Genomic DNA, 14,200 nt, shown 5'->3' with positions numbered 1-14,200 from the left:
ACTTTCCATTTGCTGACATTCAATTTCATCTGCCACAAATTTGTCCAAGCCTGTATGCTGTCCAAGTCCCTCTGCAATGATTCAACAACTTCCAGAATATCTGCCAATCCACCTATCTTGGTATCATCTGCAACCTTAACCAGCTTATTCTTTATATTCCTATCCCAATCATTTATATATACTGTATTAAAATTAGCAACAGCCCTGACACCTGTGGAACACCATTCTTAACATCAGCCAATTCTGATAAGGTTTCTCACCCATAACTCTCTACTACCTGGGGCTGAGCCAATTTACTACCCATCTACACACAGCACCCTGAACTCCCACTTCTTTTACTTTGAAGAACATGGAGACACTCAAGTGGCTTTCATGGAGCCCTGACCTCGACCCTACTGAACACTTCTGGGATGAATTGGAGCACTAATTGTGAGACAGATCTTCTCGACCAGCCTGACCTTTTGGCTGGATGATCACAAATTCCCATGGGCACACTCCAAAATCTTGTGGAAAGCCCTCCCAGAAGAATGTAGGCTGTTATAGCTGCAAAGGGGAAACCAAGTCATCTGATGTGATGGTCAGGTGCCCTCAGTCTTTTGGTCTATAGTGTATGTAATCACTAAAGGCACTACATAAAATAAAGATTGGTTTCTGCTCTGACAACTCTTCATTTTTCCCATGTATCTTCCACAAGAATGAATTCAGCCAGGCACACACGTTCTCACAACTCCCTAATTATTAGAAGAAGCACACCAATGAAACACAACCTCCGCATTCACAACACCTCTTTAACTTTGCATATAAAAGACTTTGCTTCACTTTGCAAAATTACCTTAAACAGTCCAATTAAGAGTCTTTAAATAGAAGGACAGGTTTTCACTTTCGCCCACTCTCTGTTTTATTCACTGCTCCACTGCACCAATTATCGCCCCTTCAAAGACACCATTAGTCGGTGCGTCTCTAGGTGTTTCTGTTACTATCATCGCATGGACAAATTGTGAAGGAAAAGTCAGGTCTCCACCAAGATAAAAAAGACAAATTTGTTAACATCACAATCAACTAATTCATTTTATTCATCTATGTTATTGTTTTTAATTCTGTCAAAATATGATCTTTGTATCATCTTGACAATGGGTTAAAAATTTTCTTTTAGTTTCAGCCCAACAGAAATCGATCAAAAATGAATTTCAAGGACCAAAAAATATGTTACGTTAACTCCAGGGTGGCATGGTGCTTATTCCCTTGGATTGTGTCCTGCATTAGAATGTGGTGCTTACTTGTGGTCTGTGTGGAGTTTGCATGTGCCACTCATGTCTAAGTGAGTTGTTCTCTCACATCCCCAAACACAGGAAGGCTACTTGGCAGTTCTAAAATGGACCTGTGTGAGTGGGCCCTGTGCTTGACTGGTGCTCCATTCTGCCTTGCCATTACCCTCACCCTGACTTAGTGATTTAGTGGGCTTTTGGGTGTGATGCAATGTTATGTTATGACACTTTCAGAATAGGTAATCCATCTAAAGCTAAGCATGTTAGGGGTGGGCCAATAGTTGAATGGGGGACCATCGAGGAAAAGCTTGCATTGCTGCTGAAGGAGGTGTTGGCGAGGCTATCAGGGGGACTTACCCTGTGGTTTGTGTGTGGACACCACCCTCTGTAGTGACAGGGACACTGTGCTGTAGAAATTGACATCGCTATTTGGATGAGACTTAAAACCAAGACCTTCTCCCTACGTGGTCATAAAAGATCCATGGGCATGTTTTGAAAAGAGTTGAAGGTTTCACTAAGTTTAAATGAAATTGCCTACCATGACTTTGCCCATTCTGGCCCCCTAATAATCTCCTAATCCTTATTCTCAAATCTTTACCATCAAAGAGCTAATGTGCGGTGAGTGTACTGGCACAAGAATGGCTGCCATCACACACATCCAGGTGGATGATACACATTGAAGGTGTTTGGTGTGGCTCCCTACTTTCTATGTAAAGTGTTTTGAGCAGGTTAGAAAAGCATTACATAAATGTAATGTTCAGGCAAAGTATACACAACATTTAAAATGTATCTGACCATAAAGCTAACACTAAATCGATATCATAAAATAAAAATAATATCAAATCTCCTTGTGCTTTTCATAACAAAAACTGGTGCCTTAGTTGGACTAGGTAAGTCATAAAATGGAAGAGCGGAAAACATATCAAATCAAGGCTAAATGTTTACAAGTGCAAAATCATTTGATTTTGTAGCATTTACTATGACAGTATTACATCTGAATGGGGTATAAACGCTTGTTTTTAGAGGTTAGACTTCCAAAACAGAGATTTAATGTTGACTTCTTACTTGAGCTTTACCTTCAATATATTATTTTTATAAGGTAGCATTTTTGGACCCTGTTAGTGCACTCCATTATGTGCTCTTGTAATTGTGATAAGATGCATTTAAGTGAGTGGCAAACCACAGCTTTAATTAAACAAATATGGAACAGTCGGACTCAGAGGGTGCAGGGCACACGTGCAGGCAGTAATTAATGACTGCTGACTGATGACAGCGCAGTAATCGAAAGGTAATCAACTGTACCCATTATGAAAGGAGCCTGGGCAGGAAAGAGGTAAGGGAGAAATAAGATCAATAGGATGGGAATGAAAATCCAAAGAGTCCAGAGGTGGAAAGAAAAGGAAAGACAGGATTGTGACAGAGCCATTACTGTGGAAGGAGACAGATTAAGGCCCTAAAAAGAGCATGTGACTGGCATTCAAGGGGCAGGGTGGCTCCAACTGAGCAATTAGTGAGCAGCTGTGACCCACCACTCGAGTGGGCTCCCACCCTAAGTTTGTGCAGTGGCGGTAGATAGGAGATAAAGCAGGACTTATGGGGTCCCTGCAAATGCCAAGAGAAGGCAGTGCAGGGACACTCCAGCGGTCACTGAATGAGGTGGCTGGGGTGCAAGCCCATGAAATGGTTGACTGTACCGGCCGGAGGACGTCTTCTTGAGCTGAGGAGACCTTAATGGTGACCTGAGGAGATGAGACAAGCTTTGGCTTTTAATGAACAGATCCTGTGTGTTTTTATGGATCTGTTGATTGGATTACTAATTAAATTTTAATTTCCACTAAAAACACTTTTTATCACGGATTATGTATTTATTTGCTGAATACACTGCACTGTTTTGCACTGTATGATTTTGAACCTATGCGTGACATTTAGATTTTGAAAATAAAAGCATTTTTGCAATTTTTTTGCACCACCTACTTGCAGTTTTGTGTTCTCATCCCTGTCATGTTATCGATGGTGACGGGTTCAAGGATGATACAGCAGCTGGAGCAAACCTGGACTGTCACAGTCATATGAAGACCAAAACTGCACATGATACTCAGGTGTGGCCTTACAAGTGAGTTATACAGTGAGCTGCTAGTGGCTTCTCTGCCAAGAGGGGATACAAGGCAAAAGAATATCTTGTAAACACCAAACGTATGGGCTTTGAGCATTTTAATAAGTTTAATTGAGTCCTGACCCCCTTCAGTGCCCTGTTCCTTCTTTATTCCACTCAGACATGACTCAAGCAGTCTCCCAGACAGAGAGCTCTAGTCTTTTGAATGAAGTCAGACAAGGCAGGTCATGACATCTCTTATACTGACACGTCGGAGATGTCCTCTGGACTCCTTTTTTGACCCTTTGTGGTTGAGCTGTCTCCCAGATGTCTCTAGATGCTTTTCTGAGGTATATCCCTATCTCCGGAACAGACAGCAGAACAGATTTGGAGTCATCATGAGTTCTCATCCAAGCCTAACCCTTACCCTGTGCTCCTAGTATGTGCTGCCTGATGAGACACAGTGTACCATTACAATAGCCAGGACATTTTTAGTGCCTAGCTTTTTTTTTGCATGACATTAAACTACATGAAGCCGTAGTCTCAAGTGGGACATGTTTTACAGGACCACATTTGTACAACAGAAATACAGCACACACCATTACCACAGCAACCAGATCCTGCATTGATGATACCCAGAGGGACTGATGCATGAACTCATTGGGTTTTAGTGTGAATCAGCAGGAAACTAGACTCTTTGTGACCAAGCAGTGTCTAGTGTTTAAATTTCATATCCCACTTCTGTCAAGGCTCAGCTGGCACATACAACAGCAATACAATTATTGTGTGTAGTGCTACAGCAGTGCGTCCTCCACAACATTGTTAGAATTAGTAGTAATATTATGTGGCTGCAGTGGTCCTCCATCACTAAACTCAGTCTTTACTTCCTGGGTGCAGAAGGGTCAAGTGTCATCATGGGGTGTAGTCATGTGTCCACAGGCTCAGGTTCTTGGTGCTGCGGGGAGAGAAGGAGAAGACATTATTAGCGTCAGCACCCCCACATGGTCCAGCAAGTCATTACATACCTTAAGAGAGCCTGTGAGGAAATCCACAGATGCACATGCGTGACAACAGATTTACAGAACAGCTCAGAGGTTCACAAAATATTCTGTAAAAATGGGACATGAATTGTGATCCACTGTTAGGGAGAATATCCAATAAATAAGAAATTGTTGTGAGTCAGTGTTATAAATGAATCCAAAAATGGCTGTCTTTTATTGCACCAGGCTGGTGGAGCCGCCAAGTACTCTTGTTTAGTGTAGCTCAGCTGACTGACCACTCCTAAATTATAAGTTTGATAATTTTCTAGTTTAAGTTATTTTATCACAACCATGGTGTAAATGCATGTGTCACACAAATAAAACTGAGTTCTAAAATTGAGTATTTTCAATAAATTTTTAAAAATACATAGCCAGTCCTGGGGTGGCATGGTGGTGCAGTGGTAGGGCTGCTGCCTCGCAGTAAGGAGACCTGGGTTCACTTCATGGTTCCTCCCTGTGTGGAGTTTGCATGTTCTCCCCCTGTCTGCGTGGGTTTGCTCCGGGTGCTCTGGTTTTCACCCACAGTCCAAAGACATGCAGGTTAGGTGCATTGGCGATTCTAAATTGTCCCTAGTGTGTGCTTGGCATGTGGGTGTGTGATTTGTTCCTACCTTGTGCCCTGTGTTGGCTGGGATTGGCTCCAGCAGACCCCCGTGACCCTGTGTTGGGATAGCGGGTTGGAAGATGACTGACTGACTGACTGATAGCCAGTCCGGCTGTTTTACAATGAAGGCCAACTTAATTCTGTCAAACAGAAGTCATCTTCTTTTTCATTAGGTTGTACATTTAGATTCCCAGGACTCAAATATACTCAAAAGATTTACAATTTTTACTGCTATAAGCATTTTACTGTTATGTTGGAAGGAACAGAGAAAACAATCAAACATTATAGCAACACTTTAAATACAAGAGGTAAGCAGGAAAAAATAACAATTCACATATCACAACCAAGAAATGCCATCCATTTAAAGTCTACACAGCATATATCAAGTCCTGGATCAAGAAAGAGATCGAGTGTGAAGTAAACGGAGCTGTTGGAGATTTATACATAACATTCCAAGAAGGCCTTACAATGGTGTCTTATAAATTAAGTTGAGACAGTAAGACACAAGTGTTGATTATACGAGTTATTTATAATATAGTGGAAAAAAGACAGCTCAGAACAGAAAAGGGTTGCAGGCTCTAAATGAACAACAACTTCAGATGACTTCTAGATTTTTATAGCGCCGAAACGGAAAGGATGAGACTTCGTTGAGGAAGAGGAAAACATGTCACTTATCTTCCAGCCAGCAAGCCTCCAAACTATAGGAGAAAAAGAAGATGATGTTAATGAGAGAAACCTTTCTCTTCTCAGCCGGTATTGCTTACCCTTTCAAAGATGTGAAGATGTCCCCTCAAACTGGTCTTCAAGACTCAGACCCCCTTAGAGAATAGCCACCAACAGCCATAGCGGAGCAATGTTGATTAATTAAATTTCCTACGGCGGCCCATCACAAGACACTTTGTAGATCATATGTGATCCTTTCCCTTTGAATACGATGATGGGTCACGGCAGTGCATTACCCAAAGGCAGCAACCAGCGACGCATAGTTTAAGAAACTATATAATACTAGCTGTGTAGGTTCGAGCTGTAAAAAGCACGGGGTCCTAGAAACTATTTGAATCATCAGAAAAAAAACTGAAATGTACAGTTGTCAGGTAATTGAAAGGAACTACTCTGGGCTTCTCTCTCCTAGGAGGTTTCGTTTTGCCAATGTGCACGCCTCGCTTGTGTATTAGCAGTGGGAGGAATATAACCTAACATTCTGTTTGCCTTCTTAATGGCTTCTGAATTTTCCAACTACCCATTGTGTATTGAAACCTAACATTTTTACTTCCTATCTGTAATACTTTACATTTACTGACATTAAATATCATCTGCCACAAATCTGCCCAAGCCTGTATGCTATCCAAGTCCTTCTGTAATGATATAACGGATTCTAAATTATCTGCTAATCCTCCTCTCTTGATATCATCAGAAAATGTAACCAGTTTGTTACTTATATTCCCATCTAAATCATGTATATGTATTAAAAATAGCAGCGGCTCTAGCACTGACCCCTGTGGAACACCACTCTTAACATCAGCCAATTCTGATGAGGTTCCTTGAACCATCATCCTCTGCTTCCTGTATTTTAGCCAATTCTGCGGCCATCTAAAAACATCACCCTGAACTCCCACTTCTTTTAACTTGATGCTCAACTTCTCATGTGGCACCTTATCAAATGCTTTCTGAAAGTCCAGATAAATAATATCATAAGCTCCACTTTGATCGTATCCTTTTGTTGCCTCTTCATAGAATTCCAACATGTTAGTAAAACACGACCTCCCTCTTCTGAACCCGTGCTGACTGTTCAGAATAACTCCTGTCCTTGCCATGTATTGCTCAATCTTATCCTTAATAATTCCTTCCATTAATTTTCCTGTGATGCATGTTAAGCTTACTGGCCTATAGCTGCTTGGATCTGCCCTGTCACCCTTTTTACTGTATATAATGGGATGATATTCGCCATTTTCCAGTCCTTCGGAATCTCTCCAGTGCTCAGTGACTTCCTAAAAATATGTGTCAATGTACTCACAATCCTCCTTAAGAACATGAGGATAAATATTATCTGGTCCTTGTGATTTGTTTGATTTCATCTTATTTAATCTGAGCAGCACTTCTCCCTCTACAATTTCCAAATCCTTCAGTACCTCCTTAGTAGTCACGTTTACCTGTGGGAGGTTATCCACTTGCTCACTTGTAAACACCTTAGAAAAATGTAAGTTTAGGGCATCTGCTATTTCACTGTCTGTATCTTTTAATTCCTCTTTACTATTCCTGATGCACTTGACCTCCTCCTTAACTGTTCTTTTACTACTAAAATACTGAAAGAATCTCTTAGGGTCTTCTTTTGCCTTATCGGCTATATTCCTTTCCAACCGTCTTTTAGCCTCCCTGATATTCTTCTTATAGCCTTCATTTATATATAAGATGGTGCTACCTTCCATCTTAAATTAAACACTATCACTGCTCCATACAAAGAAAACGACTCTGGTAACCAACAGGACAAAATGACTATAGCAACTTACAGTCACAGGGTTACTGGTCTTCTTATTGAAAACAACTGAGTTCATTTAAGTCATTCCTGCCGAAGTCTGATCAGGTATGTAACAAATTATTAAAAACCGAATCGTCCCAATATGTGGTTTTATCACCTCTAACTCAGTACACTTTAAATCAGACACAGATACATCACAAAATGATGGGAGACTGGATATTTTAACAAAGCTCTGTGTGTTATTCTTATGCTCAGATATTTTATACCTAATGGACCACAATGTTTTTCCGACAAATAATAAAGTTGACATTAACTAAATATTAAATGTGCAACAGCCAAAGTTTTGTTGAATCATTATTTTACCCTTAATGATATCTACAGAGACACTTCTATGGATATTATTACCACTACACTTTAAACAGGAAAAGCAACCTTTCTTTAAGTTCAAACTTGAATATCAAGTTGTATGTACAACATGATTCTTAATATTTTTATCTCATGAAATGCAAGATTTTACACAATCATGACAAAAAAGAAAGAATTTTGCAATGTCTTAAAGTCCCATATTTAAAGCTATTAGTGTGTTTACTAAAGGTAAAAGTACAGAACAGTATGAACAAACAAAGTGGTCATTCCGAATAATAGAGTGGCTTTGTCTCTGACTCCAGTGGTATTTCTGCTTTCAAAATCCTATTCAAAAAATGATTGTATTTCATTATCATAGCCTGTATTATAAATGAGAATAAGTTCATGATTCACCCTGACCTCTTACCTGAGCTCAGGATAAGAAGGGGGGCCAGAACCTATCTAGCAGCACTCTTGATCGGGTCTTAGTTAGAATATTAGAACAATTTTCATGAGAAAAGACCATTTAGCCTAACATGCTTGCCAATCGTATTCACCTAATTGCTCCAAAATAACATTATGTTTAGTTTTGAAATTACATGATGATGTATTCCATGTGTCTATAGTTTTTTGTTTGAAGAAAAACATCATAACATTTGTGTGAAATTTGCCCTCAGCACTTTTCCAGCTGTGTTCCTGAGTTCATTTTAAAATAATAGCTGGGATCCACTGTACTAATTCTCTTTCTAAGTCTGAACACCTCAGTCACGTTACTTCTCAATCTCTGCCCAGTTAAATTGAAAAGGTTCAACTCCTTCAATCTTCCCTCATAGCCCATACCTTGCAGACCCAAAATCACCCCACTTCTGGACTTTCGGCTTTTTATTTTTTTGTAATACAGAGACCAAAACTGTACACGGTTCAAGTAAGTAAGTAATCCATTATGAAGTTTGAGCATAACCTTCTTGGACTTTGTACACTTCACGTCAGGCTATATAACCTAACATTCTGTTCGCTTTTGTACACTGTTATGACGTAGACACTGTTAAGTCCACTATGACTCCTCAGTGCTTCTCATGAGGGGGACTTTCAAGTTTCAGCCCTCTCATTGTAAATCCTACATATAATACTTACATTAAATTTTGTAGCCACATGCCTGCATACCATACAGATCCCTTGATGATGATTCCACTGATTTCACATTATAGGGCATTCCACCCAGTTTAGAGTCATCTGCAGAGTTGTTTTTTATGTTATTATCTAGATTGTTTTTACAATCTATATTAAAAAGGACAATGACCCCACCACCTATCCCTGTGAGATACCCCTTTTATAATTACATTATTGTTAAAAAAATGTTATCACATTTGTTCCCTTGTTCAAGTTAGTTGTGTATATTTTTTAATGTGTGATGAAAACCTAAAGAAAAAACTCACAGAGGCACATAATCAGGGCATTCTTAGTTTTGATAGCAAAACAGACACATGCATAGGCATTAGAAGTATCATGGACCCCTATACTAATGGGGCCCACAGCTAGTTCCCATTGTGACCATATGTAAAGACAGCCCTGGGCTCGTTTCCAGCCCTTTGTGTAACCTTTATCTCTGGCACCATACGTTTTAGGACTGTTCCCATGATTTGTCTATCTGATACTTTGTATCCAAGTCTCTTTCTAAAATTCTGCTTCTGCTCTTCTACCTCACATTTTTCAAGAAGTGTCCAGATGCAGTCAGGACAGTTTTAGGCCTTGGACTGATCCGAGCACTTCAGACAATATGAGAGCCATAAATTGACAACCCTTCTGGAGTCACTCCCCTGTTTCGCTGGTGAACTGATGCCAATATTACACACTCCTCATGATGATTTCAGTTCCCTTCAATTCCTGCACTCAAATGTGAATTCAGCATTTATTAGACTTCTAAACTATCGAGGTCTCTCAGTTCTGCATTTGAAGCAGTTTTTTGCTGTCATATATTAGAGACAAATCTTAACATTTTGTAATTTATAGTATACATTTTATATCTGCGTTTGCCATGTTTCATTCATGAGACTGCACTTTTTAATGCGTTAGTTATATGCTACACTCAATGGGGTAGTGGCACTGTGGCTAAGGATCTACAATGGTAATCAGAAGGTTGACCCCATATAAAAATTGGAAATGCTAAGGAAGAAGATGAAGAAGAATAAATTATATGCTGCACTCAGCTACAATTAACACTTCATATTCTTATAGACTCTGAGTTGAATAAATCATATAATTTGTGTAAACAGTGTAAGAGACGACCGGCAGTTCATCCTGGCCGACACATCCAGACTGCTAGATGGAGACTTCCCTGCAGCTTAGAGTTGCCCCGGATTCCCGCAGGGCACCATGGGAGATGGAGTTCGGCTTCACAGCCCTGCTGGGTGCCATGGGTGCCGCCGTGTGACTCTGCAGGGAGACAGGGGAATTTTTATTTTCCCTGTAGCCCAGAAGTACTCCCCAGTCATGTGGTCAGAAGAACAGAAGGACTTCCAGGCTGAAGAAAAAATATAAGTCTTCATCTGACCCGGAAGTGCTATTGACTCATGTGGACTGAAGGACAGGAGCACTTCCAGATCACAGACTATTTAAAGGACTATGGGAAACCCAGCAAGCTGAACCAGAGTTGGGAGGGAGTGTGACAGAGCTGCTGGGAGTGGAGGATTTGTTTATTTGTATTGATTATTGATTATTGTTGGAGAATTGTGGCATGTATGGTGCTTTGTGCACTTTATTGAAGAAAAATAGTAAAAGATTCTTCGTGGTGTTTTTACAAGTGTGTCCTGGACGTCTGTCTGGTGGGTTTAACGGAGCAACCGTGACCCCTAGTGTCACAACAGTCAAAATATGCAATACTACATGCTGGATATCTAGGAGCTTTTTAGAGTACTGTCTTAGTGGTCCTTTCTGTGTTATATCATTACTACTGTATTATTGCTGGTGTGCAAAATTTGAATATTGATTGTGGCAGAGTTTATGCTCCAGAGGAATGACGCACTCGCCCTCAGAAGCACGAAGAGGTATAAAGTAGTCATTTGAGTCACCTAGCTAAGACGTTCTCTGTTAGCCGAGCAGCTTTGCGTACCCTTTGGGGATGGCTTGCGACCTTGCAGCAAATACAAAGAGACTTTTATTATATTAGCTCAACCGTTTATCCTGGTGAAGCTTTTTTATTTATAGTAAATTTTTTTTTTGCACACACATTCAGTTTGGCACTATTACTATAATAGAACATTTAGCACAATAGTGTACGGCTAACACGGGGTTGGGGGGGCGTGGAAAGTGGGTGGAGTCAAAAGAGATGCAGAGTTGTCATCTTACTCGCCTCTGAATGTCTCAGGTTGCTAAATCTGAGGGCTGAAACTGTCCTGACTGCAGCTGGACTCTATTGCATTTTTCTGCTCCCGCCTCTATCTACATTATCTCTTCCATTTATCTCAAAAGCCACCACAGCAGTGAAACTGGCTGATTATCTTCCTCATCTCCCTAACCTTTGAAAATTCTCTTTTTATAATTTAGTCCGATTATGACTCTCTACATTCTAGATTTACAGGTCGTCCAGTGCCAGTACTAACGAGTTGTCATCCACCCTTCAGTTTATGGAATACTGAATGGCTGTGGTCTAGTGAATGTTTTTGTTTGTTTTAATTTGGAGACCTTGGGTGGTTGTGCCTTGTTGGAGTTATCTTTTTTCCTTTTCCCCTTTAACTTTATATTATTCAGAGAACTGTGTGTTTCATTCTTTGGGGAGGGTCAGGGGTGGATGCTACATGGGGAGCAATTTTGATCTGTGCTCCATTAGATGTGTTTATTATTTATCTAAGTTTCTAAAAAAATCTGATTACAAAGAAATAATGCAGAAGAATCACAGACAACTTAATAAGCAGAACCGCACCCTGAGGCAAATCTCTGTGAAGAGTGCTACCTTAAAGTACTTTTATTTCTGAAGCTTTGTGGCATTTTAATAAACACAAATTCAGCACTTACTATAACACTGGTGTTCACAATGCCATCCCGTTCTCCTTTCCTTTATACTTCAGAGTACATTAAATTTGTATGATTCACCCACCAACAGTCACAGAAATGACACAAAGGATAGGAGGGTGAATGATTTATCTGTCAGATTGCAAGCCTAAAGTGGGAAGCTACCAATGAATGAGTGCACACCCATTTCAGGATCATAATTTATAATATAAACATAGAAAATAATAATCTACCCACGAAAACACTTATTTGAACTTCCATAACTTTTCCTACATATGCCATAGATACTATGTATATTATACTGTATACAGGGCTATTCAAAAAGAATTAACCGATTTCATTACGCAATATTTTATTAAGTAAAAGTAATACAAAACTCCAGCTAAGTCACAAGTATTCTACTCACAAGTTTTATTTCCTGTCTTACAAGTGTTCACTGTGCCCACCACCTGCAGCACAGGCAACATCAATGCGATAAGAGAATTCCTCCCAGGTGTGTATCAGCATATCACGTTCCACTGAAAGTGATGAGACAGTTTTGAAGCTTATCGATTTTTTTTAAGCATCGTCATGGAATGAGTCATAAAGAATGATTAGTCGCGTCATTCTTCCAGCAACGTTCAGTTGTTTGTTTACCCTAGGAATAGTGAGTCCTCGGCAAAAGTCGTTCTGCGTTCTCGAGTTCGCAAGAACAAATTCGGTTGTCATGGTGCAGCGTACTTTTCGATGGCAATTTGACTTTAATCTGCCCTTTCCTAAGAACATTCAATGGTGGTTTCAAGAGAGTGGGTGTCTGTGTAAAAGAAAAAGTCCAGGACGGTAGGAAGGGGGTCCAAGACCTTGCTCTTTGTGCTTGGCCTGCAAGATCTCCAGACCTCACCGTGTGTGACTTTTTCTTGTGGGGATATGTAAAAGATTGCATTTATGTTCCACCGCTACCCACTACCCTCAATGAGCTTAAACATAGAACAACAACAGCGATCCAGTCAGTGGAACGTGATATGCTGATACGTGCCTGGGAGGAATTCTCTAATCGCATTGATGTTGCCCATGCTGCAGGTGGTGGCCATATTTAACACTTGTAAGACAGGAAATAAAACTTGTGAGTAGAATACTTGTGACTTGGCTGGTATTTTGTATTACTTTTACTTAAAATAAAATATTGCGTAATGAAATCAGTTCATTCTTTTTGAATAACCCTGTATATTACTGTGTATATTGCCATTTTACACTCAATAACTCATAAGGACAAAATGAAAATATGTTTTCAGAAAAGTCTGCAAATTTATTAAAAATCAGAAACTATAATTACTCATTAGTATAAATATTCAGACACTTAATTCAGCACTTTGTTGAATGTCCTTTGTCAGCAGCTACTCTTGGAGACGTCTCTATAAGCTTTGCACACCTGGATTTGGGCAGTTTATCCCATTATCCTGAAAGATCCTCTCAGGCTCCATTAGATTGGATGAGAAGTGTTTGTGGACTACTACTGATGTTCTATGGAGTTTAAGTATGGCCTTTGGCTGGGCCACTCAAGGACCGTCAGAGTCTTATCCCAAAGCCACTCCAGTGTTGTCTTGGCTGTGTGGCTTTGGGTCATTGTCATACTGCAAAGTGCACTGTTGCCGCAGTCTGAGGTTGCTTGTATTTTGGGGCAGGTTTTCTTCAAAGATTTCTCTGTATTTGGCTGCATTCATCCTTCCCTTAATCCTGAACAGTCTCTCTCCACTGAGGAGTGTCCCCCCATAGCATGATGCTGCCACCACTCTGCTTCATCCTTGGGATGGTATTAGGCAGGTGATGAGCAGTGCTTGATCTTTGTTAGATATAGTGCTTGAAGTTCTGATTTTTAATCAATAGTGGCTTATGTTTAGCCAGTCAACCATAAACACCTGATTCTGCTGAGTACTGCTGAGATGGTTGTCATTCTGACAGGTTACCCCCATCTCATCAGAGGACATCTGCAGCTCTGTTAGAAATATGAACAGAACCTAGCTAAGGCCCTTCCTTCATGGTTACTCAGCTTGGCCAGACAGCCAACTCTGAAAAGAGTTCTGGTGGTTCTACACTTCTTCCATTTCACAATTATTGAGGCCACTGTGCTCCTGGGCATACTAAAAGATTTAGAAATGGTTTTATACCCATTGCTCTGATCAGTGCATCACCACAATTAAATTGTGGAAGTCTACAGAGAGTTCCTTTGACTTCATGGCTTGATGTTTGTCCTAACATGGAGTGTGAAATTAGAGCAGGGGTCCCTAGCTCCAGTCCTGGAAGGCCCCAGTGGCTCCAGGTTTTCATTCTAACTAGAGATGGGAAAATGATACCGAAGTGTTGAAGCTTGTGTCAGTCAATCTGAAGCATAGT

Source organism: Polypterus senegalus, chromosome 3, assembly GCF_016835505.1.
Source record: "Polypterus senegalus isolate Bchr_013 chromosome 3, ASM1683550v1, whole genome shotgun sequence".
In the NCBI taxonomy this organism is placed as follows: Eukaryota; Metazoa; Chordata; class Cladistia; order Polypteriformes; family Polypteridae; genus Polypterus; species Polypterus senegalus.
Note: the sequence above shows the minus strand (reverse complement) of the source record.